The 7,770-nt window shown below is 40.6% G+C and overlaps 1 long non-coding RNA gene across 1 annotated transcript; it reads left to right on the forward strand.

Moving 5' to 3' along the window:
• Positions 1–1,341: 1,341 nt before the first annotated feature.
• Positions 1,342–7,003, forward strand: LOC147302244 (uncharacterized). Its single transcript, XR_015127171.1, has 3 exons — positions 1,342–1,427; positions 2,531–2,603; positions 6,800–7,003. It is a non-coding gene; the product is annotated as an uncharacterized LOC147302244 (long non-coding RNA).
• The last annotated feature ends 767 nt before the right edge of the window (positions 7,004–7,770 follow it).

Raw genomic sequence — 7,770 nt, forward strand, 5'->3', positions numbered from 1 at the left:
ATTCTGCTCGATATTAGTTTTATCTCTTTATAAGCGTATTGGTGCAACTCTCCACAACAGTCCCAGTTTCATATGTGGCTCCTTGGGGGAAATTAATTGCCCACCCCTACCATAGAGTCTGGTGAATAACAGAGAATACAACCCTGAGGAACAATTATACTCTAATAGAAATAGTATAAGTATATAAGTATAAGTATAAGACAAAAGACCATATGAAATTCAAAATCTTCAAAAAAAAAGAAAATAAAAACAGTATAAACTTTAAAAAATATTGAGAATTCCACACTCAACAATCTGAATCCAAAGTACAATTTGACTACAGCACATAGTTTCTGGATCAACGGCAGCAGCTGAGAACTTCAGAAATTACATATGTTCATCATTATCAAACCAATAGTTTGAAACCAATAGACAAGAATATGTTTGTGTGACACATACATAAGGGCGTGTGTGTGTGTGTGTGTTTCTTAAAGTGTTTCTTTAATCTTACTATTTCTGATATACTGGAATTTGTTCTGAAAATGCATCTGTGGATATTTGTCTGTGTCTTGTCATTGAATAATGGTTTCAGATGGCCTAACCATTAAGAGGTTATCCCTCTGGAGACCCCCGTGCGATGACTCCATCCCTCCTGTTCATTACTGCACTGCTGTCAAAACCTCTGGCAGCACTTCAGCTGACCGAAGGCACCCCACCTCCTCCATTCCTTCTTTCACCTCCAGTGTGACTCTTGCTTGCTCTCACTTTCTGTCAGCTCCAGTCGGTCTGACAGATCAGGAGGTAAGGTTGCCATGGCAACTTATCCATCCATGGATTGTTCCCTACTATCACAAACTCTTTGGAATACAGAAAAACAGAAACATATGCCAAGACAAAATAAACTTCGGTAAATTCCTTGTTTAAGCTGAACTATAGGAACAGACGTGTCTCTGTCAGATTTTCCATCATGCTTCTTTTGTTGGCAAAGTATTATAGGCTAGCAATAATGAAATTCTGCAGGGAAGAAGTGACATCTTCAGGTTTTTAGGCTATAGATGAGAGGAAGGGAAGGATTGTTTCCAGTGTTGTCAGTGTGTGACAGCACGTGCGGGGGGGCTAGAGGGGCTTGAGCACCCGCCCCTTTCCTGATGGGTCCCCTTTTGTTGAGGCAACTTTTTTAAAAAAAATTATTATTTTTTAATGTGTGTGTGCGTGCGGAGTCCTGTCTGTGCCCCTGAACAATAATATTTAACTATTAATCACAGTTTTGCTAAATAAAAGGATCTGGCTTGCATCAGTCACATGATCACATTTAACCAATGATCGCCCTTGACGGCAGAACGCGCTGGTTACGAGCCGGGAACGAGCTCACAAAGAGCACGCGCATTTTTTGCGGTCCGGAGCTGTAGAAGAAACACAAATTGACACAGACTGATGCCACAAAACCAGTAAGTAGGTGTACAGCGTACACTGTAGTGTATAGCACACAGGAGCATTAGCTTATTACGTACACGTTGGTAAGCTGTCTTGTTGCAACTGACGAACTGAAACAAACGAGCAACAGCGTGACAAACATTACCTGTCCTTTTATTAACTGCACAAGTAGTGCTGGTCATAGCTGCTGGCTACCTGTGTAAGGCTGTCATGGGTCTGTAGCTCTGTCACCGTTTTAGGGAACATATTTAGTTTTAAAGTAAGTTTCCGGGCTTTTCCTGCCTTTCTGGAGGGATTATATTTCACTAAAAAACGGTCTGATATGCATGTCCACATAATAATTATTATAATTATAATATATTAAAAAACACACGCTGTATTTTAAAGAACATACATTAAGAAGCAGATTATATTAGATTTATATTTTAAATAAGACAATATTTGGATTTTAAAGCAGTAAAATTATTGTATCTCTACAGTTTAAAAATGTAATAAGCTTTGCCCCTGCACAGAGTGGATAGTGAAACAAATGGAATCATCATAATGACATTATTTCATATTTATTTCTTCCCCCTCCTCATTGCTTTATTATTGTAGCTCTAGTAATAAATAATAATGTAAGGATTCTGGATCAGCACCATGGATGCCCATAGTATATACAGTATTCTGAAGACGGTCTAAAATGTCACTGTGTGTGCGTGTGTGTGTGTGTGTGTTTTATTTAGATGGATTTTAAAAAAAATATTACTCATGATATAACATTGTCCAGACATGCCTGGTAAGGACATGAGGAGGAAACAGTAGGAGCTGTGTGAGGCTACTAAAGGCAGTGCTATAACATTTTTCTGTCATCATTTTATTATAGATTAAGTGCAAGAGTTGTTAGGTGTGGATAATTAAATTATAGTTTATTGCAATAGCAAGTTGTGCCTTGTTGTCAGAAAGACAGCAAGTGGAGAGATATATATGAAATGATGGGATGGAAGGAAGAAGAGAAGCAAAGAGTGATTCACAGGCAGAGCCTAAGCACTGTCACCAATCTTTGCATTTTGTCATTATCTCATGACACTTGTTTAATCAGCTACCATCTCTCCTATGGACTTTTTAATGTCTACAGTCTCAGATCAACACAGCCCTGCCCTCCAGCACTATCCACAGCAACCCCTCAACAGCAACATTGTACCCATCAGGTAAAACATTGGCTACGTTTGCTTTGCCTTGTTGCCCATATTAGATTCTTGATGAATGTGTGTTGTTGTTATTCAGCCTAGCTCAATGTGCCCCTTTTTAACTTTGAGCACCCGCCCCTTTAAACCTCTCTGTACGGCCCTGTTGCCAGGTGATGTTATTCATTTACACAGTAATACATTTGTGGCCGTGAACGGCTTTCAAAGGACAGACAGTGCTACCAGGTATATTAAAAGCGATATATTAGGGGCGATCATGGCTCAAGAGTTGGGAGTTTGCCTTGTAATCGGAAGGTTGCCGGTTCGAGCCCCGGCTTGGACAGTCTCGTTGTTGTGTCCTTGGGCAAGACACTTCACCCGTTGCCTACTGGTGGTGGTCAGAGGGCCCAGTGGCGCCAGTGTTCGGCAGCCTCGCCTCTGTCAGTGCGCCCCAGGGTGGCTGTGGCTACGATGTAGCTTGCCATCACCAGTGTGTGAATGGGTGGATGACTGGATATGTAAAGCGCTTTGGGGTCCTTAGGGACTAGAAAAGCGCTATATAAATATTTACCATTTACCAAAAGCGCTGTGATCACCACATCGCTTTGGTTTAGACATGAGAGGACAAGTGTACGTGCACTGGAGTTAACTCTATCAATTTACCACAACAAGCTTTGGGAGTCAAGACACTCCTCCCCACAGTCCAAACTAAAACAGATAAGTTTGTGTTTGTTTTTCTGCCGACATACCAATTCACCTGGGGTACCTAAAAAGTTCCTAAATCTGGAGAGTTTCCCTTCTTTGGAAACTATTTGCATTAGCCAGGACTAATTACACACAGGTTCACACCCCTATAATCACTGACTCTGTCTAATATCGTGACAGGACAATTAGTTAAAAAAAGATGTCATACAAGGTGAAGTTGGCCACTGATCAATCTCCTTCTAATCGATTTATGGATAACGACGTTGACTGATGACTGCAAAAAGCTCTTACAGGTAGCTTATTGACATGCTGTACTGAGTGAGTGACTGCTTACTGAGAATCATTTTCTAGGATAATCAACCTGCTTGCTGGCTTATTGATAGTATAAAGGGCTAAATATAGAATATAGCTGTAATGAATAGGGATATTTAAAGCATGGCTACTGAGTGTCTCATAAAAAACAAAACAAAACAAACAAAAAGAGTGATTGTGACTTCTGTGTTACCAAACAATGAGGTGAGCTGGGATGGGAGCCTGTCGTTCAGCTAAATCAAATTTTTAAGTTCTCACAGTGAATATTTTAGCTTTAGCTCAGACGCATGAACACTTGTAAAGTGTTACACTGGTCACAGTGTAAAGAGAGAAAAGAAAAAACAACATTTACACCAGGTTTTAGTTCATTAAAGTTAAATAATTAAAATCAATTAATTAGAGCTGTCAGCAACTGATGGTGTCGAGCAATAAGTGGAGCTCATTTAGAGAGAGTATAGCAGGAGCCTACACTTCTGTCGATGCCTATTGAGTGCAAGAGAAGATACAGATGGGCACCATCTAATACTAATGTTGAGCTTTGTCATATTTAATTTCATATATATATATATATATATATATATATATATATATATATATATATATATATATATATATATATATATATATATATATATATATATATATATATATATATATAGCATTTCATAAAACAGACAGATAAGTCTCTATCGCCCTCTTTTGGTGATGTTATTTAAACACACATCAAAAGTTGTATGGAACACTGAAACACAGTTTGCCATGGCAGCCTCAAATGCAGGTTAAGGCTTTATCGTGCAAAGAAGAAACAATAGAAGTCCATCCATCTTCTCTGTTTCAAAGCTAATTTAAAATGGGCTGGAGGAAGAAGAAAACTATTCTGTAGTCAGATGAAATAAAATTTGAAATTATTCTTGGAAAAGAGTAAGTTAAAAAGGGACCATCTGGAATTTTATCAGGACTCATATCAGGTCTGCATTTGCAGTCTAAGCAGTCTTTTTTTAATACCTAATTATATATATGTATAGGTAGGTAGATTTAGGCTGCCATAGCCTGTAGAGGTCTGCATGGATAAGCCTCACCAGACCATCACTGATCCACCACCAAACTGGTCGTGCTTAATGATGTGACAGACAGCATAATGTTCTCTATGAATCTCCAAAACCTTTTAGTTCGCTAGTGGTAGATTTTCCAATTCTGGTATTCACTGCAAATGTCATTCAGGTTTTGTGGTGCCAGGCAGATAGCACAGATCTACTAGAGGACATCAGGCCCTCAGACCACCCTCATTAAGACTGTTTCTGATTGGTGAGAGACATTAACACCAGTGCTAGAGGCCATTTTGTAGGGCCCTGGCAATGATCATCCTGTTCCTGCTTGCATAAAAGGAGAAGATACCCGTTCTTCCGAGGACCTTAAGGTCCTTTGTCCAGTGTGAGTTAACACACTCAGTTGGACTTTTTGTGGTGCAGACTGCTGTCAGCCTGGCAAGTGAGAGTTCCTCTCCAGCCTGTGAAGAGAGCCCAATGTGAGTTTACACACTCAGTGCTTTCTAAAGTTTGTGTATGTATTTATATATAAAAAATTCACATCCATTTAACCGCTACAGCCAATAGTAGTGGTTTTAATGCTCATTCCCTGTTATGAATTTAGCAAAGTAAAGTTCAGCACACGTTTTTTCCTGACCCTAAAGAGTACTGTTCTAGAAGCACACTCAACACTAGCATTCAGTAACTTGAACAGGACTAATTTCATTAATTGGAATCATTTATGAGTCTTGTTTTCGGGGGAGAACACAATAAGCTGTAGTGAGGCCCGTTTGAAAAGAGACCCATGACTTTCATGCTGTCTGGAAGGGCAGGCTGTGTGAATACACAATCACAGGTGTAGGCTGACCCTCACTGTAAGGTCATGACTGAGCTTGGTTTCATGATATGACTCGTGTCTCTATCAATCATTTAGCACATCTTGTCAACTTAAACCTGGTGTTGACCTGGGCTCTCAGCCAGCGTAGCCGAGTATCACTCGCTCTCATTAACTCTATAACAACTAAAGTAAGAGCAGGAGTGGAATGAAACTGGAGGAGCGAACTTCACCAACTGAGAGTATAATCCCTGCTCGTTTGGCAGTATATCTCTCTCTTTCTTCATCTTCTCCATTACAGAGCCTGAATCTCATGTGTGTCCAAGTGTCTGCATCACAGACCCCAACCAGGACTCAATATAAGAGAAGCTTTGTCACGTCTGAACCACTTAGAGGATGAGCAATAGCCTCGGCTCCCTTAAGACATAGCATTCGACTGAGAATAAGATCTGGGAGCAGGCCTGTTTAGCCACAAGTAGCATCTCCACCTCTTCAACCCGGATTCCCAAGAGCCTCTTAAAAGATGTTGCACAGTTTTCTCTCTCTTAAAAACAGCTGAGTTTAGCATTTAGCAGTGGCTGGCAATTGTTGGGAATATATTTTTTAATTCTATCACCAGCTGCTGTAAAAAGGAACCACAGCACAACAGCAGATACCACACAAAGGAGTGCATTTTAGTAAAATGCTAAACCGTGTATTTACCACAGCAGCACAAAATATAAACAATCCCTGTCAACATAATTTCTCCCAGAGTCAAATGTTCAGTCATTATATCTGGTTATTTGTAACAGCGGCCATAATAGGAGTTAAATTTGGCAAATTTTTGGTCCTTGAATTTACTCAAATGGGAATTCTAACAGAGGATCTTTCCTAACAAGTTTATCCTGCTGTTATGCCAAAGCGTTGTTTCCTGCCAAGAAGTGATTTCTAGTCTTATAGTGTTATAAATGACTTGTTGGCCAATAACCTGTCAAACAAATCTCATGAATGATTTCACGTTATTTAGAGCCAAAAGAAACATTCCTATTACACGTTAGAAGCTATGAATAGTTTTAGGCAATGTCACTTTTCTATCCTTTGTTTATCCAGTACTTGTTCTTTTATCTCATTGGGATTAAAAACATGTCTTTCAAGAGACCTGAACAAGCAAAATATTAGAAATATTAGTGTTTTTGGCCACTGATCACTTTTTGACGCAACACTTATTTTCTGATGTTGCCTCTCATTTCAAAAGAGAAGTGGTAGATGCTATCAGGAGTAAACAGTTGTCACCCAGTGCCTTGAACAGTTGTTTAATATTTTACAATCAATCCATGCTAAACTACCATCTGCTCCTTCCACAGGCTCCTCCACTCCTGCTTAGTCAGCTGTTCCAGTATCCACGACAACCTCGACAACCTCTTGCTCTTGGAGCTATTTGGTGGGGGGTAGGTTGCTGTGGTGTTTTATTGCTCCACTGCTGGGGTGGAAGGGGTTCTGTTCTGCATATGGAGCTAAGGTACATCTAAGCTCTGGGATCACAGAAAAAGATTGAATAAGGAGTTGGAGACTGCCATTCATTGTGTCATTGCCACTTCATTCTGGAGTTGACAGTTGTGCTGACAATGCCCATAACACATTGATGTCCTTTTGCTACTGGGCTGTTCAAGTTGACGCCATTTTCAGAATCAGAATCAGAATCAGAAAATGTTGAGCAGGTTTACAATATTAGGAAATTGCTGCGGTGCTTCAGTGCAAACATACTGTCATAAATTACGCTAAAATAGACATGAAAATAAAAATAAGAATAAGAATTAAAAGTGCTAAGTAGATAGATATATACATGAGTGCAGGTGGTGATCAGTGCCAAACATGGAATGATGCAATGAACACAGTGAAGCACATCCTCTGCTGGGCTTTCTTAATGACGGAGGTGATGGTGGGCTCCCACTTCAGGTCAGGTCCTGGGTGATGGTGGTACCCAGGAAGCGGAATGAGTCCACAGAGGTGATGGGGGTGTCAGTCAGGATGATGGGGGGGAGTGGAGCTGTGTGCTTCCTGAAGTCCACAATAATCTCCACTGTCTTCTGGGCATTCAGCACCAGGTTGTTGTGGCTGCACCAGGACACCAGACATTCAACCTCCCTCCTGTAGGCAGACTCATCCCCGTCCGAGATGAGTCCAATAACGGTGGTGTCATCTGCAAACTTGATTAGCTTGACAGACTGGTGGGTGGAGGTGCAGCAGTTGGTGTACAGGGAGAAGAGCAGGGGAGAAAGAACACAGCCCTGAGGGGAGCCGGTGCTGATGGTCCGGGAGTCCGAGACATTCTTTC

This window comes from Aulonocara sp. 'chitande type north' Nkhata Bay, linkage group LG23, assembly GCF_057382095.1.
Source record: "Aulonocara sp. 'chitande type north' Nkhata Bay isolate Kocher_YH1m ecotype deep benthic linkage group LG23, A_spYH_male_GT1.1, whole genome shotgun sequence".
NCBI lineage: Eukaryota > Metazoa > Chordata > Actinopteri > Cichliformes > Cichlidae > Aulonocara > Aulonocara sp. 'chitande type north' Nkhata Bay.